Source organism: Lagopus leucura, unplaced genomic scaffold (genome assembly GCF_019238085.1).
Source record: "Lagopus leucura isolate 7727_CA_CO unplaced genomic scaffold, USGS_WTPT01 Super-Scaffold_100002, whole genome shotgun sequence".
In the NCBI taxonomy this organism is placed as follows: domain Eukaryota; kingdom Metazoa; phylum Chordata; class Aves; order Galliformes; family Phasianidae; genus Lagopus; species Lagopus leucura.
Window position 1 is genome coordinate 81,472,638 of NW_024962263.1, and position 27,925 is coordinate 81,500,562.

Genomic DNA, 27,925 nt, shown 5'->3' on the forward strand with positions numbered 1-27,925 from the left:
AAGTGTGTCACAGATAGCCTCTATATTTCTGCAGCTGCTTTGAATTGTAGGGGGGAAGGACACTTTGAAAGTCTAGGGCCACTCAATTCCTTGGAGAACCAACTTGGAATGTTTGCCACTGAACTGCTAGTTTCTGTTTTGGAATGGAGATTCACATGTTAATCTTCAGTTTGAGAGTGAAAATCCCCCAGTTGAAGGTAATGATGGGGGGGTACGTTACATGTCAAGTAACAGCCGCACTGATAAAAATGAGAGGGAATAGAAATGGTTGTACAGAATGAAACCATTCAGTTTGTTATCTCAGTGTAGGTTAGGCAGCCAAGCCTGGCAATGCCTGCCCAGTATTGTGTTCTGCACATTAGCCCAGATCACCTAATCATAGGTGCTAAGTTGAAGTGGGAGATGGTAAATACTGACTGCATCAGTAGTGCTGCATGCCATAAATTTTAAACTTCTCTAACATCCAGGGTATATCTCCTGAAACTGGAGTTCAGCCCCTGGCTCTACTGGTGCTGTGTAGTTGTCACTTAACTACTCATCTTCCTCCTTGCTCAGTAATCACTGACATTTCATACAGAGCACCCAGCATGTCTGTGGGGTGCTCATGTTCCTGTGTAATGAGTAGGACTTAATGAGGGGAACAAATCTTAGAAAATCCCATGCAGATCCACATTCATTGGTCATAGTACTGGTGTCTGTGATAGATTGATGCTCAGAAGAGAGACAGGGATGCTTTGGACAGCATAGATGAGCCTCTTGTATCTCTCAGGAGCCTCTTTCAAGTCTCCAAAGAAGAACATACTGTAATTTGGCACTTATTATTTCATTGCATCAGCTTTTCTGAGCCTGGAAGTGCTCTTAGCACAAGCAAATAAATTACCCGTCTCATTTTGCTCCGTGCTCTGCAGCCAGCCATATGTTTGAGCCTGATAGAGATTCTTATCTCACAGGCTAAAATTACTCAATGGAGGATGACATTTCTTATCAAGGGCTTTGCTGAATCAGAGAGTGGCTCTGGCACCCAGCTCAGAGACACCGCTCCTTCTTGTCCCAGCCTGGCAATAAATGGATTTGTGTCTGTAGGTCAGAGGAGCTTGCGTCAAGATTCGGTTGCAGATGGATACTCTGAGAACTGTCTGCCTGGACGGTTGCAAACTGCCATCTCCTTCTACCAGAAGCTTTTCTCCATACTTAAAGCTTGCATACAGCTTTGTTTCTCCATCCTTCTTCCTTCTAATTAATAGTTATTTTCCTTCTTCTTTTTCTCTCTTGTGTTGCTTAGAGTTTATCTGTTAGCTGCCAATGATTCAGGGTATTCACCAGCTGTGTAGCAGGAAGAAACTTGTACTCTCCCTTTACCCATCACCTTTAAATGGGAGAATTTCTCTCCCATTTCACTCTCAAACTGAAGGTTAGCATGTGAATTTTCATTCCAAAACAGAAACTTACACTTCCCTGTGGCTTCTTCTTTTACAGCATCTTCCCTCCAGCTTTTCTATGCCTGGTCCAAGGAAGTTTTACCCCTTGGAACCTTCCTGGGCAGGAAATGAAACCACGCATTACTGACAAGGACCATTTAAATGTTCTCTGTGGATTTTTTCTCCCAGGTGGTCTCACACTATGGATAACTCATGGGCTGATTTGAAGACATTTCTGTGTCCTGTTTCCCACCCTCCCACTTTGTGTCCTGCACTCAGTCACAGCAAGCAGCATGGAAGTCCCAGCTCCTTTGTGCCATCACCTGCTGACTGGCTTGCCTTCTACACAGAGTTCCTTTCTACTCTGTTTTCCTTGCCGTATCATGGTGAGTCACCCTGGCCCCACACATAGTCCTCGGCCAGGGCTGTCACTTCTTGGCCACATGCCACTGGTTAAGCAATGATGTGATGCCTGTTCCCTGAGATCACTGTTGGACAGAGGGCTCTGTGGTGGTGGATGGCCATCTGGCCCTTGGACTTTGCTCTGGGTCAGGTCCACGCAGTGCAGTCAGGTGTTGCCCCATTACCTGACATCCTGTGGCATGCCATGGTTAGAATCCTAGAATCACAGAATATCCTGAGCTGGAAGGGATGCTGTGACTCATGATCATCGAGTCCATCTCTTGGCTCCATAGGGAACCACTCAGAAATGAAACCCTATGTCTGAAAGCATTATCCAAATATTTCTTGAACTTCGGCACCTTGGGTCTGTGCCCACCGCCCTGTGCAGCCCGTTCCATGCCCACCACCCCCTGGTGCACACCCTGTCCCTGACCCCCACCTGAACACAGCTCCATGCCGTTCCCTGGGCCCTGTCGCTGTCACACAGAGCAGAGCTCAGCGCTGCCCTCCGCTCCCTGTGAGGAGCTGCAGCCGCCATCAGGCCTCCCCTCAGCTCCTCTGCTCTGCGCTGAGCGCACCCAGGGACCGCAGCTCCTCTCCATACGTCTTGCCCTTCATACCCTTCACCATTTTCGTAGTCGTCTTTGGATACTGCCTAATTTTATGTCCTTATATTGTGGCACCCAAACCTACATCTGGTTCTCAAGGTGCAGCCACACAGCTCAGAGCGGAGTGGGACAACCCCTTCCCTCAGCCGGTTGGCAGTGCTGGGCCTGGTGCACCCCAGGACATGGTGGAGGAGTTGGGTCTCATGCCCCTGTGGGTCTGCCTCAGGTGGAGGTGATGGGCCATCATGGAAAGCACTGTGCTCAGGGAGAGGTATCCCACCAGCACAGTCAGCCCAATGGTGGTTGAGTCAGTCTGGCAGCTCCCCAGAGTCACTGGTTGCAGGCGGCAGAGCATGGTGGGATGTGGGATGGAGCTGTGCTGGAGTCAATCTTCTGCTTTGGTGTTGCAGAAGTAACTTCACAGAGTGGTCGGACCCCAGTACAGGAAATACTTGTGTGCTGAGCGCATCACCAGCCAACTGTTGCCCTCTGCTTCTGGGAGGCGAAGGCAGGAAGACTGAATTTCTATTGCAAGGTCCTCAGTCTTCAAAATCAGCATGAATTTTTTTAAAATATGTGATCTTTGAATTATCCTTTAATGTGTCTTTTATTGGGGTCTGCAGAATGATTAGTTTCCTTTGAAAACCTTAGTTTTAAATAGTTTAAATAGCCAGTGATGCTGTGCAATGGCAGAGGACGCATGCAGAAGGCAGTAATTCCAGGCAAAAGGAATGAGGAGTTAAAGCAAATGCAGTTTATGTAAAGTTATCATGAAGAAATTCAGCCTGGGAAAGACACCAAGCAGCAAAACAGCTTTCCAAAGAGAAACTGAGCATCACTGATTTGCTAGTGTGACATAGGGATGGATCCAGCTCTCTTCCCTGGGGAAGGGCTAGTGCATCTTTTCCATCTCTAACATCTCCAATTCCTCATATACGATGTAAATAATTTATAAGATTGAAACTAAATCACTGACTGTCTGTGCAGAAGGCAGACCACAGCCCAGAGCCAGAGGTGTGGGGGAACTGGCATCTGATCTGATGCAATGCCTGTCCCTTGGTGGGCAGTGTGCCAGGTGACCAGTGCCTTCAGGCTGGATTGGTGCCTGAGCTTTACTAAAGTCAACCTACTATCTTATTCTTCCTTCCAGCCTTGATCTTTTCTTCTTTTTTCCATATTTTATTTTCCATTCTCCCCCACCCTTCTTACTTTCCCTTCTGTTTTTCTCCTTTCTCCAAGTTTGCTGCTGTGTTCTGCTTTTGAAACATTCACAGCTCTTTCTGCTGGGCAGTACAAGTGTTCTCTGTAATGTGAGCCACAGCTATTTTGACTGTGTAGAAACCCAGCAGTGAGTGCTGTCACCACTGTAAAGGCCTGGTTTCAGCCTGGAGGTGAACAATCACCTGCCAGTGTAGAAGAGGAAAAAAAGCTGCAGAAAGTGTGAGGAGGGGTGGCTTCAGGTTGCAATGGGTAGGAAGCTGTTTCTCTGTATATTAGTATCCAGGGAGTACAAAACTCATCTGGAAGTGGTGGGTCATGGCCTAGAGAGAGCTGACCTTCGTGCAGCTTTTAACCAGGATTGCTGCTCAGGTGTTTTGCAGAGAGCTGCAGAAAGCAGAGCCAAATCTTTCTGGTTCTGCTGCTCCAGTGCTTTGTAGACTTCTCAACTGGAGCAGGAGCTCCAGAGGATTGGGGAAAAACAAAACACAGGATCAGTCTACAACACTGAAGTGTGTACAAGTGTCCTTGAGCCAACAGAAATTCCCGTGGAATATCCCTCTTCTACAGATCGCTGGGAAACTGCTCTGCCTGCAAAGTAGGGTGGTGGTTGAGCATCATTACATAGAAAAGTGGTTTATTCTGGCTTATCTTATGTGGGCTTTCTCTTGGTGTCTGTTGCTGTATTTGCTCATTTCAGTGCGTGGTTGCTCATCCTTGTGCTGGGAGAGTGCTTGTCAGTCTTCCTGTTCTCACTCATGCAAATAAATTTCTGCTATGTATATTTTTAAACTCAGTTATATGACTTTAAATTATATGTATTTCATTGCATGAGATACAGTGCCACCGTCTCTTTTTTGTGCTATTGTAAATATATCTTTTACATCACCGTTTCAAAGTATTGTAATAACAACATTGTAGACTCAAGTTTTGTACTACTCATAAGAGCAGGATGCTTGCTATTTCCTGGGATTCCACATTCCTTTTTTTTTTTTTTTTTCTGTGAGAATTATGAGAACTGTACTGCAACAGGCTGCCCAGAGAGGTTGTGGATGCCCCATCCCTGGAGGTGTTCAAGGCCAGACTGGATGGGGCCCTGGGCAGCCTGGTCTGTTATTAATTGTGGAGGTTGGTGGCCCTGCATGGGGCAGGGGGGTTGGAGATTCATGATCCTTGAGGTCCCTTCCAACCCTGCCCATTCTGTGATTCTGTTCTGTTTTCAACAAAGCATCCATTTAGGCAAGTTACTGAAGCTGTGGCCTTTCAGGTGCTTGGATCTAGAAATGTTTCCTCATTGCTCTGTCTCTTAAACAGCAAAGGGGTCTCAAAGAACCCAAGTCCTTCGCCTCCCACTACCCCTCACAGGAAGGGCCATGAGGTTGTTAAAGACTTCCTGACATCTAGCTTGAATTTTCCTTCTCTTAATGGAATTCACTTTGTTATGAGTTCTGTGATTGTTTTTTAAGATACTAGTTTTTTTTTACAGTTTCCTTGTTTTTTCAAAGGTGGTTTGCTTTGAAGGGTGTCATTCTACCTTCAAATAGACCTGGGTGCTTTGCTCTGCAGTCCTCATGCACCTGCCAAGGTCCTGGGCTGCTGCGATCCTTGACCTGAATTACAGTGAACAAGTGCAGAAGAGAGGAAATACTGCCCTTCCTGCTGTACAATTCTAGGAGATGTTCAACGTCTTACACCTCTTCAAACTCAGCATGTTCTATGATCTATAGTTCTGTGAAATCCAGGAGGATGGCTGAGGTTGGCAGGGACATCTTGGTCCATCTGGCTCAACCACTCCTTAAGCAGGGACACCTGGAGCAAGGTGCCCAGGACCATGTCCAGGTGGCTTTTGGATATCTCCAAGAAGGAAAGCTCAAGCTGTATATAAGGCTTTTATCTTGGAAGCGTGGCTGTGGTCCTGGGACACTTACTAATGAGCTCTCTTCTACCTCTTCCCAATTTTTATTTTCTTAAGTTGTAACATGAGGAATAACTTTATTCTGTGACGTGAGTGTCCTTGGTGGTTTTACTCATCTTCTAGAAAGCATGATGGGCAGCAGGAGCACTGGGTAGCCTGGCATGATGAGGGATAGGGAGGAGAAATGTGGAGGAAGAAGGAGGATGTTCTTTCTGTGCCACATCCATCTCTCTCTCTTGCTCCCTCACCCCAGCCTCAGTCTCCCATTTGAGGAGGGTGCCACCACCACTCCAGGTTAGAAAGCTGCTCGTGTGGCCAATATATGCCAGTGTTTTGAAGCCCATCTTGGGGCATCTGTTAGAGATGAAATGTGGGAACAGCTGCAGCCTGAGATGGTTGTAGCTGACAGTTACAGCTAACCAGTAACTCCAATGTTTTGTTATCTTCCTGGAGCTATTTTCATAGTACTCATGAATGGCCTGCTTTTTACTCCTGCCATGGTAAAAATGGCTGAAGAAAAACATCCCTGTTTGTTTGTAATGTAACTGGCAGTATTTGTAGTTTTTATGGCTTATTTGGGTTTGGGGTTTTTTTTTTTGTTTTTTTTTTTGTATTATCTTAAACTCTTGAGGAGAAGGTAACAAAACATTCAAGGGCAGATTCTTATCTCTTTTACATCAGTGCTGAGGAAGGATAACTTCTCACCGTGGGTTTGCATCATCTCATTTTCAGACACAGTCTCTCAATTTTTAAAATAAATAAATGATGCACTGCAGTTGCTGGAATGCATGAGTTTTCTGCTCTTTTTCTCATTCATTAGAGTCTATTACAATAAAGTTTTTAAAACACAGGTCTCTTAGCACAGCATTTTGAATCATCTTTAAAGATAATTTTTTATGTACTGTGGCAGTGTTCACACAGCTGCATCAGAGGGAGAAAAACTAGAGAAACCCCTATGGCAACTCTAGGGCTGCATCCATGCAACTTCTGCTTGCATGGGTGGGCCAATGCTGTTCACAGTTGGGTGTACTGCAGTGGCTGCATGTAGCCATCAGCGGGATTTTTGAAGTGAGAGGGTGCATTGGTACCCCTGCCAGTCTGGTCAGAGATTGGCCATTGGAGCTCCTCTGGGATACCATGAATTTGGAACAGGAGCTGGGGGTCCTCACGTTTGTTGGGCACCCTGCTCCAGATGTCCCTGCTTGAGCTGGGATTGGACGAGATGGACTTTTGGGTCCCTGCCAACCTCACCACTCTAGGCTGAGAACATGTTTGTCTGGTAGAGAAACAGAGGTTGTTGTGATGTCTTTAAAAGTCTTTGTACCTCTGGTCATTAGCTAGATGCAAATCAGAAGATGTTAAAAGGGATTGTAGTTTGCACAGAGTGATTGAGTCAGTCATTTTTCCCTTGTGGAGCTCTTCCTGCACATGGGGGCAGTGCGAGGGCCAGTGCATGGAATGCTTTGCCTGCTGCTCTGCTCCAACAGTGCCTGGCCATCTGGAACTGGCTTCAGAACTGCTGCTTCTCAAATCAGCAATTAGTGACCTCATCTACTTAAGGTAGACGCCACAGCTTTCCTAGAACTGCCACCTGTGTTGCACACAAACGGCGTGAAGTTATTGTCACTGAGCCAGTTCAGCCACCACTGTCATGTGGTTACTTGTGTGGAGGTGACACAGGAGCTGTCAGAGTGCTCCTGGACCTTTAGGAATTCAGCCTGGCAGCCTTGCTGAGAAGTCATTTTTCTGACTGCTTTGTAGCTTGTGAAAATGAAACATGCAGATTAAGAGATTTACCCGAGATCGTAGGATGTTGATGTGCTTGAGATGAAAATCTTCATCTTCAGTGTCCCAGTTTTGTGCTCCATCTATCAATGCACCACTTCTATTTTTATCACTTTTTAGTGTCACATTGTTTGCAATTTGCTTTACTAAAAATCACTTTTCTACAGGCTTTGGTTTCCACCGACAGAGGAGTACACTCTTCTGAACCAAGCTGTGCAAAATAAACATTGAGCTAACAAGAGGCATCCACATTTCTAATTGCTGTTGTGCAAGTGTGTCCTTGTAGCTCTTGCAATTAGGCAGCTGCATAAATACAGCTCCTGCACGTTCATCGAATGAGGTGTTACAGCTCTGTTTCTGGGGCGTTACTTGGCTGACCTTTGAAGAAACTGAGCACCGTCCCTCCCTCTGCTCCATTTGCTGAGTCAAGGCTGCTGCTTTCGAGGAGAGATAGCCTTTCTCATAGCCCAAGGCGGAAGTTTAATTAGTGGCTGCAGACATCTTAGATGATGGCTGTGTTTACACCCCCAACACACCGCTGTGGAGGTTGAGTGTAGTGCTTGGAGCACCTGGATGGTGCTGAACAGCCAGAACAGATGCGGATCCAGACGTGGAATAACTGTAGAGGTGATGCCAAGCTGTAGTTGTTTCAGATGCCACTGGTGGCTGTGATTTTCTCCCATGAAAAACACAGACTCTTCACCAATTGCAAGCTAAAGTTGCAATCTAAACAAATGGTCAATTCTGGGCTTTAAAGGAACAGACTGTTTTTGTGTGTTTTTCTTAACAATCCAGACTTTAAACTTAAGAGAGTAACATTAGAGAACCAGAAATGTTCTCCGGTTTGTAGGAAAGAAGTAGCTAAGTGACCACAATGCTGTGTCACATCGCTGCATGCTTGCTGTGTGACTTTTGAACCCAGGATGTGTGAAGCAGAAGTTGTAGGGCAGCCAAATAGCTCACCGTTCAGAAAATGCCAGCGTCAGAGAGATTGTCATCTCTGGAGCCATGACCTCTGGGGAGAGCATGTGTGTTCTCCTCCGCATCTTCAAGATCTGCGCAAGCATCACTGTGTTTTGAATGCAAGAATTTTTCTCTCCCTCTTTGATATAAATGTGCATCTTTGATATAAATATGTAGAGATAGTTATCTTTAGCTGCGCACACATGCCTGCAAACCGAGCTGGTTCACCGCACATCAGCACGAGTTGTGTATGCTTAAGCCCACTGTCTTTATTCAGACAGAGCTCCTGTTGATTTTTCTATGCTTCTGTAAATTCCAGAGCCACAGTGCGAAGCTGGTTGTGCACATTTGTTTGCCTTTGTATCGTAATACAGTTGAGTGATCTTTGTAATACAACTACATTTATTTGCTGATAGAAATGTGCAGAGCTGTGATAGGTAACTACATAGATAATCATCGATTTCCTTTTTTTTTTCTTTTTTCCCCATGCAAAACTGACCTGACTACATGCTTTGATAGACCAAGTTTCCCAGTTATCTGAGTCTAATAGGCCTCTGTCTCTTAATTTTTCATATTTTTTTTTTCTGATGAAATGGTCTTATTTTATTTTTCAGTAGTCTCCTAACCTTTGTCTAATTGTGTATCACATGTGTTGCTGGGGCTAGGTGACAACTGTGGCCAGTTCATTTCCTACTCAGAGCTTTATTTGCATCTTGACAGAAGGATGTGGTGGTTTTTCTCCTCTTTCCCTCTATGTTGATTTCCTATGAATTGTATTTTTAGCCATTTACGAAGCATATGCAATTTTTAGTATACCACTAAAAAAAAAGTCCAAAAACCAGAGTAAAAGTCTTCACTAGAAAGATCTCAGAGCAGCAGATGTGTACCTAGAAAAGCTGGAGAGGTTTCACAGAGGGCTGGGGACATGGGTCATGCTGCTGAGATAAGTTGTTGACTAAGCTCAGGTATCGTGTCCTCCAGGTAGGATAGAATCACAGAGTCATTTAGGTTGGAAAAGACACTTAAGATCATCAGGTCCAGTCATCCACCTGACGCTACCACATCCATCACTAAACCATGTCCCTAGAGTCACATCCACAATGTTTTAAATGGGAAAAGTTAGAAGGGACATTCTGTTATAGCAGAGTTCTTCTCAGTGCTATGGTAAAAGAACAGACAAACGAACAACAAAGAACCATACATAATGCTAAAAAGTGTGAGAATTTGGGAGAGAACAGCTTGTCCTGGTTTTATTTCTAGGTGTCTGTCCACATACAGGGCCTGCTGTAATGTGGAGGAATCAATTCTGGTTAAAGGGTGGTGGTTAGATGGTGAGAGCACCTGTCTAAGGTTGTTACATGGCCATTTTCACCTGGCATGTGTATGCTGATGCCAGAAGTAAGTCCCACTTTTCTGCTTCTTTCCTCTTGTGATAGGATAAGGGATAATGTTTTATAAGTAAAAGAGAGGAGATTTAAGTTAGATGTTAGGAAGAAATTCTTTATTGAGAGGGAGGTGAGGCTGTGGCACAGGCTGTCCAAAGAAGCTGTGGATGCCCCAACCCTGGAGGTGTTCAAGGCCAAGTTGGATGGGGCCATAGGCAGCCTGAGTTGGTGGGGTACAGCCCTACCTGTAGTCCTGAAGTGCATGAAGTTCTTGATAGAAAGAAAGATCCTTGGATCCAAGATCCTGACATTCATCCCATCAGGATTATCCCCTAGTCAAAGCAAACTTAAATTGTGTTGACTTTTTTGCCTGCTGGATTTGGTTATGTAGAAAGTAGGTCAAGGAATCTCATAAATCTTGACAACAGCGGAGCTTCTGTTCTCCATTCCCAGCAAGCAGGAGGAGATGGAGCTGGCTGTCTCAGGGTTTGATTCTGCCTGTTGAATTGGTCCCCATGGCCTGTGCAGGAGTGGTGTGAGCTGGCAGCAAGCTTTGCTCATGGGAAGAGGGACACCTAACCCATATTGCCCACTCTGCTGGGCAGCTGGAATGTTTATGACTGTGCACATGCAGATATCTGCTCAGCAGATAAGCATTTGGCTCAGGAGCTCCTTGCCCTGCAAACCATTTTGGGAGAGCTGACATGCTGGGAGACGTGGTGGCATCCTGTGTGAGATGCATTAGTAGTTCTTAGTAAAAGATGTTGAGACAGAGTGCAAGTGATTCATAGTTGGGTTTTTCTCTTCCTTTTTGCTGTGTGAAGCTGCAGAGGTGTTTTCTCTCCACTTCCCACCTTGTCCTCAGCCACCCCTATGAAATCTCCACATGGGGCCCATGTGATGACTCAGCCCCCTCGGGAGACCCCGGTGGTATTTCCCCCACCTTTCCATCAGTGACTTCTCTGGTGAGAAAGTCCTCCAAGGCTGAGCCTTGGCTCTTGTGTCTCACCAGAATGTAAAGGTCGCATCCTGCTGGGTGTGATTGAGTCGACACACTTGTTCATAGTTATTTTGATCAAGTAGAGACCTGAAACAAGATGACTTGTTTTCTTCTTTCATTATTTGCCCAATTAAAAATGTTTGCAGTTTAGCTGCTATCTAAGCATTCCTAAGAACAAGGGTAGAAGGGAAGCATGGCCACTGTTTTGATCTTTGCACACCATTCACAGGGGCTGGGTGGGGATTTTATGGTCAATGACCCCAGCTGGCTCCAGGGCCTCTTCACTAGGCTGCCTGTCCATCCTTTGGCAATGCTTCAGGTCAGCTTTCCACTTGTGAAGTGAAAATTGTGTAAATCTGAGTCCTGATCCCAAACAGAACAGGTGTCACATACAGGGTATGCTGCAGCCATTAGCTGTTGCATTTGCCAGCAGGAAACGGCACGGTATGGATTTTTAGTGGTACATCACCAGGACCCAGATAGGTCTTAGAGCTGTCTTGCTCCTTCTGGTGCCTGTATTCTTCAACGAGACTCCAGCTGAGTTTCTCCTTGCTGCTTTGTATAGTGTCTTGCTATGCAGGTCCCATCTCAGCTGTGTTCCCAGTGCCCTTCCTTCTTTAATAACACGTTCTGATATTTTTTCCCCTTTCTGTTTTCTTCACAGATCTGGAAAGTATGAGCAGCAAGAGAAGCTTAATCACCATTAGATAAGTATTACAGATGACTCATGCTAGAATATCAATAGCTGTGCAGCTGACATGAATATATTTGTACCAAGAGCCAGGAACCTTAACCCACCCTGTGCTTTCCCACTAACACGCTTTGGTTCTCTAGCACCTTTTACCCCCTGATTTGTACACCTAAACAGCTCACAGAAGTGTTTTTGCCTCCTTGAGGGGTTACAAGGTACAGGATAGCTCATGTCACTTGAAACCAAATTACAAGATGTCATCTTAAAATGAAAGCTGGTGATGAATGGCTTCAGTGTTGTAGCTGTTCTCTAGGACAACTTGCAGTTTGTCTTTTTAATAGAGGCAGTTAATGGCTTTCCTCGATTCTTTGTGGTTTTTGTTTGTTTTCTTTTCAGAATCATTGGCTCCTTTTCCAGCACCACAGCTCCAGAAGTCCAGAGCAGGTAAGACAGCTGCTGCTTTGAGGTGCTCCATTTGATTCATTAAAGACAAAATGCTGGCTGCATGTAGGCAGCATGAAAAATACATTGGCTTGACTGTGGTGAGAATAACACCCATCATGCTAGGCCCCATCCAAGCGTGAGGAGTGACTGTATTTGGGGCACAACGAGCAGGCTTGCAGCAGCCATGGTCCTGGGCCCCTTGCTCTGAGTGTCCTAGCTTGAGCAGAGGTCAGACCAGATGGATTCACAGGTCCCTGTCAACTTCACCCATTCTGCAATTCTGTGGAGGCTTGGCAGGAGCTAGCCTGTCTCCATTAGCTGGAGGTGGGTAGACAACTTGGAGGGGTGCAAAGAGAAGTCAGACGGAAACATTTGGATGGGGAGCGCTGCAGAGAGGGATGTGCCTGTGATGATAAAGTGTGCAAGGCCCTGCGTCAACTTCTATATTCTTGGCTCAGCCTGCTGAAGAAGCTCGTTTTCCATGAGGATGCTGGGCAGTGACCCTGCGCAGCTCAGCACAAGCAGAGTGTTCCCTTTTGCCATCAGCAGGCTGAGACCGGAGCTGCAGCAAAGTTGTGATAGCACATCAGGTGCTGCAGTTGTTTTGGCAGTGACCGAGAATCAGAGCATAGTGTGTAGAGAAGTCTTGCTTGAGGATCTGTTCTTGTGTCCTGATGACATGACTCTGATGCTGTCTTACATTTGTTGCAAGCACTGATGCAGGATTCATATTACAAGGTAAGTTTCGTTGAGGTCTGTATGGAAGCTTTCATTTGTGCGCGCTGTAGTAAAGAGCTGTGTCCTGCACATGTGACAAAAATAAACTGTGTTGCAGCTGGCTCTGGGATCAAATGCTGTTGCAGAAGCCCTTGTTTGACAGCTTATCTATCATCACAGGGTCAGCTAGATCCCTTGCCTGTAAAGCAGAAAATGCCCTGAAGACCTTCTCCATTTAGACTCTATATCAGATATTTGCTTGGCATGGACTGATCTCATGACAAAATTGTCCTTAGTGATAACCTGGCATTACTCTCTGGAGAAGGAATTGGAGTTTGGCTCTCGGGAGTTGTGTGCCACCCCCCAGGGAAGGTTCTGTGGATGTTTTCATAGCACAGTCTTCCACTTGAGGCATGTTCTCCTTCTATACCATGCTTTAAAAAAACAACATCAAAAAAGAAAAAAACCCCAACACCCTGACGAATGCTCTTAACCCCACTCTGTTGATTGCTCAGTGGAAACACTTCTGGGGCAGAGAAATGAAAGTGCCAGCCCTGCCCTGCTCACCTTGAGCTGCTCCCTGGGGTGAGGCTCACAGCTCAGCCGTGGGACCCGGTGTTTCCCCCATGCAGCCCTGGCTGTGTGCATTCAAAGTGAGCACCCGGCCGTGTCGCCTAGCTGTGAGCAGAGCTGGGAGGTGCATGGGGCTTTCCAGCCACACAGGCCAATATTAGTAAGTGGGTTTGTGCATGTGCCTCTTGATTCAAGTTGTGAGCTGCCTGCGTGCTCTAAAAATTGCTGCTCAGCCTCGTAAATAATACACTTGCGAAGAGTTTCCGAGAAGCATAATAACTTCCCTAAATACATTTATTTTACGTCTTTATGTTCTCAGATGTGTGTGTATGTGCTGAGTGTTTGCTGTACTCCAAAAAGGATCCTTCTCTTGCTCTTGTCTGATAACCGCAGGCAGGCAGTGGATGAGGATAAGGAGTTTGTTGCTGGAGTTTTGCCTTTTTCTCTTATCAGGAAGGCAAATTTTGGGGTGTCTTCCTGTGGGTGGGTAGGTGGGTAGGTAGGTAGGGCATGTGAGTGAGTTGCATGGTAATTTCCAGATCATGCCAGCTCTGCAGTTTGATTGGGAAGTGTGTATCCCAGGGCACCTCTAGTCCAAATAGGCTTTTAAATCACACAGGTAATTTTTAAGAAAGATCATTAAGTTCCTGAGTTACTCAGTAATGTCTACAAGTGTTACCACAAATGGCTCATGAAGCACTAACTTCTGCCAAGTGGCAAGTGCATTATTAGGAGACAATCAGCTGCCCATGTGGCATGAGTCTTGGGGTGTTTAACTGAGTTGCTGTAGCACAGCTCTGCTGAACTGACCTCACCTGCCTCCATGCTCTGATAACCCTCTCTGGGTGAAATGCATCTTAGTGGAGCGGTGTAAGATGCTTCTGCTCCTATTTCCTGCTGCACAAAGCTGCTATCCTCAGAGACACGGGCATTTACACCTTATCCATTGCTTCCTATTAGCACAAAGCCATCTTCTGTTGATAGAAGAGCTGAAGCATGAGGAGAGGATGTCAAAATTTGATAGGTCTACTCTTCCTCCCCTTGCTGTGGATAGGGGATTGATCTCTGGCAACACAGCAAGTGAGGACAGTGACATCTCTGAGGCTGAATGCAGAGCACAAGGATCATGGGGGGCTTCTAAAGAGAGATATTACTTGAGGCATTGTAGGGGGGGAAGAGGTGAATACCACTCTGTTTCCATAAGATTGTATTAGATCTGAGTCAAAGATTTCTTTGGATCTTGGCTCAATGCTTCCATAATTTAAAATGTTGTCATTTTTGTCTGATTTAATGACAGGTAGTACCTAAGAATAGATTCCCGGGTGTTTTATCATGTCTGGGCAAATTGTGCTGTTCAAGTGTCACAAGATGCTTTGTTGAAGCCACAGTGGTGTGCTGTGAACAAGCTGCTCGGTGGCCATTTGCTTTGAGAAGCAGACCACATACACCTGAAGTGTATCTTAAAGTGTCAGCTTGGAAAACCTTACAATGTAGAAAGGCAGCAGAGGAATATTGGGCGCTGTATTCAAAGAAAAGTGACAGGCTCAAAGTCTACCCTGAACAGCACGTCGTCCTCCAGGTAGAAGACCAATGTGAAAACCCCATTATTGCTTCTGCTCCTCCCTGCAGTATTTCCAAGGTTTTTGCTGTGTTGCTGTCAATGTGGCACAGAAATGGTTGTTGTCTACAGTAGGTTACTACGCAAGGGGCCTTGTGGAATTCAAGATGCTCCTTGCAGTAAAGGAGCACACTGAGTGGGTGCTGAGGTTTCTTCTCAACTTGTTTTCACCAAAGGCAAAGTCACAAGCTCCCCTACTCATGTTTTCATCCTTGACACAAGTCTCCTGGGAGGTCAACCACCATTCTCAGACACTTGGTCACTTAGTGGAACAAACTCAAGGGCCCTCACAAGTTATTGGTGGAATTCCCGTTGCTTCCTGGAGGAGTTTGTAGTTCCCTAATAGGACATCTTGGTTTGGGGCTCTGAAGTGTGCACACATGAACAGAAGGGAAGCATAAACGTGTACCTCCATCCTGCTAGTGAAAATTAACAGGGAAGACTTTTGTCAACTTCTAGAATTGCGTGGCTGGGATGCATTTAACTGCAGCCAGCCCAGGGGGAGGTGACACTAAAGCAACAGCGATGATCCCGATATGAATTTCTCCTCACTGGGCAATGTGTCTCTCTGGGGCAAGTATAGAGCAGTTATAGGAAGCAGCCAGATCATATCCAGTCTGTCATAACCTTTGACGAACTGGCATGGGCCAGCACCAGGCCTGGGCATGGGGATATTGGGTGCCCACAGAGTGCTGGACACTGCTGGTGTGCACTGACGAAAGGAAATACACCATCAGGAACAAGCAGCTCAGTAAGGAGCCAGGAGGGAGCTGGTACGCCCTGCTGGCACTGCCTGGCTCAGTCTGTACATTACATGTCTTGACAAGGCTTTTGGGTGCATTGGAAAACAGAATGCTAGAATCCCAGGTTGGCAGAGAACTCTGGGTCCTCTGGCCCAACCTCTGCTCAAGCAGGACACCCAGATCAGGATGCCCAGGACCATTCCAGAAAGGTTTGGAGATCTCCAAGATGATTTCACAGCCGCTCTGGACATCCAGAGCTAATCACCCACACAAGAAGAATTGTTTCCTGCAGCTGCTGCAGCACTGGTGTGCTATGGTGGGGAGGCTGCAGAAGGCGAAGGCAACTGAAGTTGAGTGCTGTAATCCAGCCTCTGTTTCCTGGGTTGGCTGCTGCCTCTGGAGGTGAATGGGCGACAAGATCGCATGTGATTGTGAGTGAGCTTGCCCTGCTGCACAGGGTTAGATTTGTCAGTGTGCTGTGGCTATGCTCCTTCCTGGATCCCAGCACCCTCTGTCCCTTTCTGACAGCGCAGGTGTCCAGGGGCAGCTCTGCCATCTGCATGGGTTTGATGGCAGCAGACTTCCCCTTTGCAAGGGGAATTTTGCTGGGCCCTACAGAGGCTAAGCAGTTACAGCGATAGCACTTGGCCTCACTACAACAGGTCTGTATCACAAACAAGGAGTAGGGGAAGCACCTGGAGACACATCTGTGAAACGCATCCGTGTTGCATGGTGAGGCAGTGAGTTCATGCAGAGCCCATGTCCTGCCTGCACACATCTTCCAGCATGGGTGCTGGGTTTGGATGAGACAGGGACAAGCTGGCTTCTGAATGTCCCTCAGATGCCTCTGTGCTGCACCCAGAGAACTTCAGCTCTCTGAAGAAGAGAGGAATGACAAAGCAAAGAATAACCAGTGTTTTCCTTGGTGAGCTTGTGGTGGGACCTCAGGAAATCTAAACACAGGCAAAGATGGATGTATGATGTCAGCCTGGTCTCCAAGCCACAGTCAACATATTTCTCACCTTAGTTCCTAACCCTCACGTTTCTTTTTTTTTTTGGAGCTGCAGTCTGAAAGCACTCAAGCTAAATGTCATGTTGTAACCGTTGCTCATCTGAAAGTGTGGAGCCAGCTCTCAGCAGCTGCTAAAATAGCAGAACTGAAGTGGAGAATGAAAAGTGAGATGGTGATTAAGACCGATTTCCCGTTGCAGCCTCGTATGGCTCCTGCTGGCTGTGGAGTCGTCGGTGGCATCAACAGCAGCAGTCTGAAATGGTCCTTGTGCTGTCCTTGGGGTGGCTGAGTCATGGTGGGCTGTCCTCTGTGCTCAGTTACTGCAGTCCTTGCAGACACTGGTAAGCATGCTGTGCTGGCCCCAGTGTGCTGCAATATATGAAGGAAAAAATTACTATTGGTGTCCAAAGGAAGGAATTTTGGGTGGACCTGTGTGGAGCAACTCCCTGAAAGGAGGTTGTGGCGAGGTGGAGGTCAGCCTCTTCTCCCAAGCAGCAGCAATAGGATGAGAGAACATGGCTTCCAGTTGTGCCAGGGGAGGTTCAGGTTGAATATTAGGAAGAGTTTCTTCTCCAAAAGAGTGGTAAGGCTTTGGAACAGGCTGCCCAGGGAAGTGGTGGATTCATTGTTCCTGGACGTGTTTAAGGGAAGGGTGTACATAGTATTTAGGGGTATGGCTTAGTGGGCAATATTGGTGGTAGGTGGACAGTTGGATTAGATGATTATATATGTCTTTTTCCAACCTTGATGATTCTGTGATCCTTGTGGGTCCCTTGCAACTCGAGATATCCTATGATTCTATGATTGTATGATTAACATCCCTTGTATGAAGGCTAGAAGGGTAGGGAGGACACATGGGGTTGGAAGCAGCCACAGTGAAGTCTGGAGAGTCCTGGGGCTGATGTTAGTTTCTGGTTTCTTTCTCACCCTGGAAGTGCAAATCATTGCCCTCCTCTGTGTACTGAAACAACTCCTAGGTCTACTCTACAGAGGTTTGAACCTTGTGTTTCAGCAATGAAGGTCCAGTGATCCAGCACACAGGAAGTTGCATCTGAAGATGAGAAGTTTCTGTGCTATGCGAGTGGCTGACCTCTGACACAGAATGCCCAGAGGATTATAGGGTCTCCTTGGAGTCCTATGGACATGGTCCTGGGCTGCCTGTTCTGGACGTCCCATCTCTGATAACCTTGCATGAACTTTCATACTAGTTAGCAAGCCACTTTGTATTTCTGAGAAAGCCACAGTAGCTCCATATCAACCCTAGTGCTAAAACCACCAGATTCTCTCACTACTCTTTGCTTAATTCAGTTTTGCAAGCCACCTCTGTATGAATCTCAGTGGCATGTGCAGGCGGGCCTATTTGACCTCTCTCAGCTCTTGGGGTCACCAACATGACCACCAAAATTATATTCATGCAGCACCAAGCACTGCTGGGACAAGCTGGTGTAGAATGGATGGCATATAAGTGGCTCATGCTATCTGATCAGTGGTTAGTAAGGAAATATAAAGAAAAACACAGATTTTTTTTTTTTTTCTGAGTGGGTCAGAGTGTGAGAAAGGCCTTGGCAATGGTGTCAGGGGAGACTCACAGCAGGCAAGTTAATTACCTTAAATTGGTACCTGTTAGCCCCATTTCTTTGCTCTGATCCAGGAATATTCCATGACTGTTGTACAGTTTGAAGTGTATGTGCAGAAGGGAAAGAAGCAAAAAGGAGAGATGGTCCTGTGCCTGGTGAACATCAGCAGCAGCAGGAGAGGAGGGGGAGTCTGCTTGCAGTGAAATTCTGCATTCTCTGCATTCACAGAGGGAGTTGTGTAACATCCCCTGCCATGAAGGATAGTGATTTCCTACACTCTTCTGATGTCCTTCATCCCAGAGGAGTTCTTAGTTCTTTTTAGACTGCTTTCATACTGCTGAAAAAGGGGTGATCAAGAGGTTTTGAGTGAAATGCCCTCCTCTGCCCAGCAAGCAGTGTCTGCTGCTGGGTACCCAGTGCTCCTTAAATGCTGGCCAACAAAGCAGAGACACAGCATGACAGGATTTGAGGAACCCAAGCAGCCCAGAACTGTTATGAGTGCTTTAAAAATGATTTCACAGAATTACACAATCACAGAATGGCCAGGGTTGGAAGGGACCTCAAAGATCAGGAATCTCCAACCCCCCTGCCATAGGCAGGACCACCAACCTCCCCATTTAATACTAGACCAGGCTGCCCAGGGCCCCATCCAGTCTGGCTTTGAACACTTCTAGGGATGGGGCATCCACAACCTCTCTGAGCAGCCTGTTCCAGCACCTCACCACTCTCTCTGTAAAGAACTTCCCCCTGACATCCAACCTAAATCTTCCCTCCCTCAACTTAAAACCATTTCCCCTTGTCCTACCCTTTCATAGAGTTTCAGTGGGATGTTGGGTTAAAAGAGAAGAAATAGCACAGATAGGGAAAGGTAAACAACTGCATTTGAAATGGGGGCTAAGGATGTCTTGGAGGTGGTAGCCAAGAGACAACAGATGTCTTGAGCATCATCATCTAGATGTACTGTTCTGCTTTGCTAGTGACGTCTTTCCTATCAAACTAAGGAAGAAACAACACTTCAAACATAGCCTTGCTCTTGAACACCTGGAATATTCTCCAGTCCTGATTCTCCAGCTTTGGAAGGACAAAGAAGACTTAAAGGATTTGGAAAAGACAATTGCCCAGTAAGCCGTGTCCCTATGTACCACATCCCCATGGTTCTTGTACATCTCCAGAAATGGTGACTTCACCACCATCCTGGGCAGCCTGTTCCAGTGCCCAACCAATTTCTTTCAGAGAAGTTTTTCCTGGTATCCAACTTGAACCTTCCCCTGTGCAACTTGAGGCCATCCGCTCTCTTCCTATCACTGTTACCTGGGAGAAGAGGCTAACTCCCACCTCACCACAGTCTCCTTTCAGGGAGTTATAGAGATCAATAAGGTATCCCCCGAGCCTCCTCTTACTCTAGACTGAACAATCCCAGTTCCCTCAGCCACTCTCCATAAGACTTGTGCTCCAATCCCTTCACAGTTTCACTGCCTTTCTCTGGGCATGCTTCAGGGCCTCAATGTCTTTCTCGTAGCGAGGGGCCCAAAACTAAATACAATATTCAACCACCAGTACTGAGTACAGCAGGATGGATCACCTGGTCCTACTGGCTGCACTATTTCTGGTATGAGTCAGGATGCAAGGCAGTTCATTCTTCTGGGATGATCCAAGCTCCTGCAGTTACACCTGAGGATGAGCTGGTGAATGAGGCAGGACTCTGTTGGTGACCACATCCATCATGCAGAGCCAGTGTGCGGAGTTGCTCTGGAGCTGCACAAGATTGCATCTGGAGGATACCCAGCGATCCCTCTGTCTTTGCTCATAGTGGTTGTGGAAGATCATGATCATACCTTGAGGTGTCCAGCACAGCCCAGCAGGTTGGGCTTTGATGTGCCTTCTTTTGCCAGCCATGTCCTTTGCTTGCTTTTAGAGCCAATTGCTCCAGTACCTTGCAAGACCCTAACTGGGGAGTACAGTCCAGCTTGAGAATAATTCATACAGTGCAGGTTGATCCTGCGATCAGGAGCTGTCCCCAGGAAGGGACAGTGCTGGGCAGGAGGACAGAGAGGACACATCCGCCAGGCACATGTTCAGGGCAGTGAATGTCAGTGGCAGAGCCAAAAGCTCTCTCATGAGAGCGTGTCTCTGTTTACAAAGCTCGTGAGAAGACAGAAAAAGGTCATTTTGTCTGATGAGAGGCGGGAGGAAGGGTCGTAAGCACTGATGCCATGTGGGCTTGTCACTTTTTCGAGAGGAAGACAAAGCATCTCCGTGATGTCAGGAAAGCAGCGGGGAAACAGCCAAAAGATGAAAGCTAGCTCGCCCCTTAGCAACCCTCTCTCATCTCTCTTCTCTTGTATCTCTTTGCCACTGAGAGTAGGGAATAAAAAAAACCTGCACACACAACAACCAAATGACACAGGGAAAAAAAAAAAAAAAAAGAAACAATAAGAAAGGTTTTGAATAAATGCCAAGGTTGATTTAATTAGATGTATTGAATACGTTAACTTTTGAACGAGATGTCTGCTGTGCAGCACAAATTATCAGCTGTGAGCGGCAGCGGCAGCGTGGCACCGACCTGCCAAAAGGCTCAGCAAGGCAGAAACATTGACCTACTTTCATCAGCTCTGTGGGGAGCACAGACAAGCGCGTTCCTCTCACCGGCACTGTGCCTCCATTCTGTCTGCCTGACCTGGGTACATCCATCAGGAAGAGCTGGGAGCTGCTGGGGTGTCCTGCATCACCCCTGTGCTCTGGCACAAATTCAGGGCTGGATCAATGGCTGTCTGCCTGTGGGCAGCTTGCTCAGCTCTGGCTTTGTGTGCTGGATGCTGACTTCTGCCTGGTGCTGGTTTTCTGCTTCTCCCACCTATTGCACCTTTAAAAAAAATATGCTGGTATTCTTTGATAATAGGCCTAAATGCTGTTGCAGCTGATAAGGATGATAAAATCAGCCATGCACACTACCATGGCAACCTGCAGCAATTGTTCTGCTCTAGTCATATCTCTCCTCTGCTCTTTGATGATTGCATGGATGTGTGGTTTCAGCAAGGTCTTGCCTTGGAATTATCACCTCAGAAAGACTGTTGGGGCTCAGAGCTGAGAGATCTGGTATTGAGTTTGAGTTATGGTGTGGTATTGGAGATTGCCTCTTGAAAGAAATGCTAGAATCGTAGAATCAAATAATAGAATCATAAAATTATTAAGGCTGAAAAAGATCTCTAAGATCATTTTGTCCAACTGTCCATTTACCACCAATATTCCCCCACTAAGCCGTTTCCCTAAGTACCACTTCCCTGTGGTTCTTCAACACCTCCAACGATGATGAGTCCGTTGCCTCCCTGAGGAGCCTTTTCCAGTGCCTGACCAATCTTTCAAAGAAGAACGTTTTCCTGATAGCCAAACTGAACCTTCCCTGGTGGAACTTGAAGCCACTTCTTGTCCTATTGTTAGTTATCTGGGAGAAAAGGTCGACCCCCACCTCACCCCAACCTCCTCGTAGCTTCAGAGAGCTACAAGGTCTACCTTGAGCTTCCCCTTCTCCAGACTGAACAATTGCAGTTCCCTCAGCCTCTCCCCGTAAGACTTGTGCTGCAGACGCCTCACAGCTTCGCTGCCCTTCTCTGGGCACGTTCCAGGGCCACGATGTCTTTCTTGCAACGAGGCCCAAAACTGAATGTAGTACTCAAGGTGCGGCCTCACCAGAGCTGAATACAGAAGGATGATTGCTTCCCTGCTCCTGCTGGTCTGATACAAGCCAGGATGCCATGAGCCTTTTTGGCCACATGGACTCACTGCTGTCTCACATTCATCTGGGCACTGACCAACACCCCCAGGTCTTTTTCCTCTGCACAGCCTTCCAGCCACTCTGACCCAAGCCTATAGCATTGTATGGAGTTGTTGTGAACTGGTTGGAAGGCCTCTAAAACAGAAGATTAATGAAGATTATAAAGACAGACCCTGGGTTTCTGCTCCTGTCCCCATCATAGCACGTTCCTGCGTGTGTTCCTGCCAAGTGCCAGATTCCTCCCCACAGAAGGTAGCCATGGGGATCCAGGTGAAGTCTGGACTGTACCACCTGGACAAGTGACCTCTGAGAAGTCCAACAGCTATACTGCATCCACATGTTCTGACTCTCGTACCAGTTATGAACCCGATTCCTTCCTCTTGTTTTGCAGTCATATTCATTGTCTGTTAGTCTGAATGCAGCGTCTTGTGAAGTTGGAACTGCCTGCCAAGTAGGGAAGAGAACATAGATCTCCTGAGCTTGACAGTGGTGTAATTATTGTAGAGGTTGTTGGTCAAGACGTTCAGAGCTACATGAGACCAGAGAGAGTTTTGTAAGTCCTAGGGCTTAAAAGTGCTGTATGGAACTTTTGTCTAGGTTGCAATGAAGATCTTAATGTTATTAGACAAGGAGATGACACATCATCAGTCTCTGGTTTTTACATTATCAGTGTTAGCCCCCAGATGGTAATACTAGGGCTACCACACACATCCTAATGGTAGTCATGCAGTGAAATGGGCAACTTGCTATTTCAATAGGGAAATGAGGCCAGGCAGTGTTGGAAAACTTGTCCAAGGTCATGCAGAAGAGACAACTGGGACGTTGTTCTCCGATGCTGAAGTTTTGGCCTTTTCTACCTACCCCGAGCGTGGCTTCTTCTCCTGACCCCACAGTCCTCTCAGCTGGAGCAGAGAAGGATTGCTCTAGTGAGGAGATGAAGAAATAAATGTTATTTCACTGAGCAATGTCAGGAAATGATAGGGGAAGAAGAAACACAGGACAGACAGAAGGAATCCAGCTGTCTGCTTCTGGGGAAGAAGCATCTCTTCATAGTTTTGAGGCTGCTTTCAGGATTCATGATTCACCTTTCATGTTGGTTGTTGATGGTTAGGATGTTTTCATTTTGACTTCAGCTGCTGATGAGACGGTAAGAGCCTTGAGAGGGCTCCTATCTCTCCATCATGTATGACTAATTGTGTTGAGACAGCCGTAGGTACGATAACAGTTCTATTTTTCTCTAGAACAACTCCATTACAGACCTCCTGGTAGCGGAGCCCCAGCAAGTGTTTTGCAGGAGTTTTGCTGATTGTGCAGCACAGATAACCTGTGAGTGAGTAAACATGGAAAGCGTTGAATATTCAGCCCAGCGTGAGACACTCAGAAACCAGAAGCAGGCTTGTTTTATTGCTTGTCGCAATCTAAGCTTTTAACTGTGTGTTGTGAGTGCTTTTCAGGAAACTGCCTTGTCTGAGACACATCACTGGGCAGTGAAGTGCTCTGCTTCGGGGACAGCCAGCAGGAGCACTGTGAAAGGCCAGAAACCAAGTCTAGACAAGGACAGGATTTCTGGTATCTTTGTGTTTCGCTATGGTGCTCTGCTTTCCCTGTGTTCTCCTTGGACACCACAAGTCAATCCATGCAAAATAGGTACGTTTTTAAAAAAGAGCAAACTATGATTTCTCATAGCCTTGTACTAAAAAAAAATATATATATATATCCAAAAAAGGCCAGTGCATGTCAGATGTCTTCTACTGTTAGATCCTGTCCCTGCAGAAAACCCAGGGGTTTTGGAGCAACCTGTGGGCCACACTTCTTGTAGCTAACCAGGTTGCCTGCTCCTCCCTGGGGTAACACTTAAATGTGTGCATGAAAGCTATTTTTATGTCCCTGAAGAATTGTGTTGGCACAGATGTTCAGCTGACCACAATATACCAGCTCAGTGGTTAGTGTCCTGCAGAAAGATCCTCAGTATACAGCTCTTCCACTTGGCAGATTTAATCTATTGATTATAGAATAAAGTTCTGTACAAGAGGCTGCACAGATTTAGAGCCATGTTGATGGAAATAACTGTTTAGTCCTCAGGGAGGTTTGTAGTCATCTTAAAGCAGCACTGGAAGCATGTAAGTGGGCAAGTGGATAGTCCATCAAGCAGACAGAGGCAGAAGAGATTTTCTTAAACCCTTTCCCCCTAAATGGGAAGGAATGTTGCCTGCAGCAAGGCACCCTTGTTGTGTGCTGAAGTGTGAGAAAACTGGGTATGCAGAGAAGGCACATGGCAGGATGAGCTTGCCACAGATGAGGCACTCCTTGCAAGGGCTACTTCACATGTTTGCAGTTCTTTAAAATAAGGATGTATCATAGAATCATAGAATCATTAAGGTTGGAGAAGACCAGTAAGATCATCTAGTCCAGCCATCAACCCATCACTACAATGCCCACTGCACCATATCAGCTCACCATGTATCAGCTCACCATGCGTAGCCCTACTTTTCTGGTGCATGTGACGTCGTTTGCTGATGTGTCTCCATCCTGACGGACCACAGCAGGAGTGAGCTGTCGGCCTTGGGGTGATTCCCTTCACTCCTGCTGGCCATGTATGATGCACCGCAGCAGGAAGAGGAGGCATGCTGGCTGCTGCTGATGCTCTAAAAATGATGGCTGTGCAAAGTCTGTCTTTGTCGAGACTCCAAGGGGCTGCTGTGCACAAGGCCTTCACAGAGTTTCCTTAACAGGCTCCTTTTCACTTTTTCCAGGGACTCGCACTGTGCTTCATTTCAGAGGGATCCAGTGAATTAACATATTGTTGCTGCTACTTTGGTAATTGCATGCCCAGGGTCTGCTCTGCTCCGACTCAGTCTGCCTGGTTTCCCAGACAGAAACCATCCTTCTGTATCAAACAAGGCTGCAAAGTATTGCCCAGAGACATTGCTTCAATGAAGGAGGACGGGGTGGGAGGAGGAGGGGGAGATTGTTTCCAAAGGCACATCTGGCTCCAAGACCTCGCTTCTCCAGGAGGAAGAGGAGGTAGGGGTTTTAATCTTATTTTTGTACCAAGGTACTAATTTTGACTTAAGCTGTGGTTTCTCTTGCTGTTTTGTACAGAAGTCCGTATGGGTACAGTTGCAGAAATTTAGGCCAGCACAAGTCACTATGGGGGCTCAATATGTAGGAACTGCTTTAAATTAGCTAGCCTGGGTTACACAGGAGTTTCGACAGAAGTTGAAACTGAGTGATCTGATACCCTTTTCTGTACTAAAAATAAAAATCTCTGAGCAGATAAGTATAAAAATGCTTATTGGTCTCACTTCCAAGTATAAAAACCTATATGTGGAACCCTTAGAGCCCTCTAAGGCCTTGTGAGAATAGACCGCATCACAAGGCAAGTTAGCGAATGTATTTTCAAAGTCAGATTAGTGTCAATGTAGATGCAGTTTTGCATTGTTAAAAGGTATTATTTGGTCATGAATGACTTCTGGTGGGGAACTGGCATCCCTTCAGCTTTGGTCTCTCAAAGGAAGCGTGGTTACGTGCAGTGTTAGTAGAGCAGCTTTGCCCCCTAACACAGAAGGCATGAAGAGGGCAGGGAGCATCAAGACACTGGGAAAAAAGGGAAGCTTGACTTTGTTGCAGACCTCGTGGATGACCTCTGGCAAGCAAATGAACCTTTCCTCATCCATTCCTTCCTCTCTTGCCTACCCCTCCATGTGATGGTTGCTTCATTGTTGGTATGAATTCCTCTAAGTGAGAGCTCAGCAGCCCTGTCTGTAAGGTTCCTTTTCGTCTCCTTGGTTGTGACATTTCCTGTCCCTTAGCCACGTGCATTATTTTGACTGGAAGCAAAGGATTGCTCCAACACCTTTCACGACACAAGAGCTGGAGAATGGGGGAGGGTCATGCTGGTGGTGTAGCTGGCTCATTGCACACCAGAATATTGCAACTGGTGGACCAGAGGGAAGGGTTTTTGAGACGTCTTGATTATGTGTATTAGAAATTGCAGCCTCAGGAATTACTGAGAGTCTTTTTACAGCTAATGCTGTATACTGGACTTAGGAAATCCTGTTTATTCTGTAAATATGTGTGTTTGTAGGAGTAGGAGGAGCTGTGACTGCTCTCTAACACCGCTGTTTGTGTGCTACAGATTGGACACCAACAGAGGTTCCTTGACTACTGCTTCCCAAACTGTTCCTTTCAGATGGAGATGGACAGTTTGCGGGTCATGGTGGGACTGGAGGCAGAAGTGGGATTTATTATGTCCTGAGAGGAATGTAAGTTGTGATGCTGAGGATGTACCTTTTAGGGCCTTCAAGAAACCTGATCTATCCTGAAGATCTTATAGCTTATGTCCAGAGAAAGTCTGAGGAAAGATCAGACAGAAAGTGATTATCATGCCCTTTGATTAACAGTCTGTAAAATGAGCTGGTCTGTCTTCCTGATGGACCTCCTGGACTTGAGTTATGGTTGTTTTTCTCAACTGTTTTGCTTGGATGATATCTTAGTACTTGAGTACTGAATGATCCCCATCCTTTCTTCCAAAGTCTCTGCACTGGTAGCATTTGTAAGACGGATTGTAGGACTGCAGGATAAGTCTGAAAGGGATCTAGGAGGTTTCTAGCCATACCAGTGCAGAGCAGGGTTGGATGTGACATCAGGCCAAATTATGTATGGCTTCAGTCCAGTCTTGAAAACCTCCAGAAATGGGAAGTCATAGCAAGTTCCACATAAAAAAAACTTCCCAACTTCCAGTCTGAACTTCTTGTTTCAAGTGTATTGTCTCTCATTTTTCTGCTTGACACCACAGTGAAGAGCCTAGCTCTGCCTTCTCAGTCCCATCCCAGAAGCTCTGGGAGCTGCTGCTGGATTCCTCAAAGGTGTCCCTTCTCCTGGATAAATGAACTCAGCCTCTTTGGGCAAGTCTGCCTACATGAGACAGCCTGGTGCTTCTCAACCGAACTCTAATTTGTCCGTCTTTTTTTTTTCTGGCTTCTAATGACATGACTTTTTCAGAGGCACGGGTCTAACCCTGGCAGATAAAATGGTGAAGTGAGTTCTGCAGAAAAATGCAAAGATGTACATTTTTAGAATTATGATTGTCTCACTTACTCATCTGTAAAGCAAGCTTTTACTTGCCTCTGATCTTTCTGTGGAGCTCTGACTGATGATGGTTCTGGAGTACTAAGATGAGTGCTACAAATGCAAAGCATGATCAAACATTGCTTACTGTGTTTATTGGAGGAAGCACCATTCCTGGTATACAGGAATTGTATGTGTATATATATGTACATATGCCATACTGAAACACAATACATAAAATTTCATTTTATGCTGCAGATAGTGTGTGAGAGCTTGAGAGGACACCAGCAACCTATATTCTTTAAGATCTAAGAGCCTTGGGAAAATATCCATTTTTTTATATTGTACTAATTTCAAAGATGCTGGGTTTTAGTGCAGCAAAGTTACCAAAAAAAAAAAAAAAAAAAAAAAAAAAAAAAAAGGAAAGGCAGAAAGACCTGTACAATGATTATGAAGGTTTTTTGCTTTTCTGTTAGTCCTCTATTCAGGAAATAAGATGTGACTATATATGGGATAGGAATGAAACCACATATCACAAGCCTCTGTCAAGTTCATGAGATGGCCACATTGAAAAAATAGTGAAAAATGTGTTCTTGCCTTCGTCACCCATAGGAGTCCTGGTTGTGGCTTGCCATTGTAGTGTGAAGATTTGCATTTTAAAGTTGGCGGTTTTCCTTTTTACTCTTCCGCTTCCTACCAGCTAATTTGGTGTTGTGCTAATTGTGATTCTGGAATGCAAATAAACTCACCTGCTTGTTTTTCTTTCAATTTCAGGTTTTCTAACTATGGAAGCACTACAGAGGAGCTGCACCGTGCGCTGCTGACCCCAGGGTGGGGAGTAAGTAGGAGCTATGATGTGCCTTTGTGAGTTGCATTATCGAGGAGAGAGGCTTTCTGACATGCCATATAGTGTCAAAAACCATTCATTCCACCCTTCACAGCAAAAGTCCTTTATTTTATTTTTATTTTATTTTATTTTATTTTATTTTATTTTATTTTATTTTATTTTATTTT

At 46.1% G+C, this 27,925-nt stretch overlaps 1 long non-coding RNA gene across 3 annotated transcripts in view; it reads left to right on the top strand.

Annotated features, from left to right (window-relative positions):
* LOC122179191 overlaps nucleotides 1–27,925 on the top strand; it is a 61,964-nt gene that overhangs the window by 1,236 nt on the left and 32,803 nt on the right. For 2 of the 3 annotated variants that reach the window (XR_006178574.1, XR_006178576.1), the window contains exon 2: nucleotides 27,686–27,749. This is a non-coding gene — a long non-coding RNA (uncharacterized LOC122179191). Of the gene's footprint in view, nucleotides 1–25,978; nucleotides 26,107–27,685; nucleotides 27,750–27,925 lie in introns of those variants that run through there. The other variant, XR_006178575.1, reaches the window with a different exon arrangement.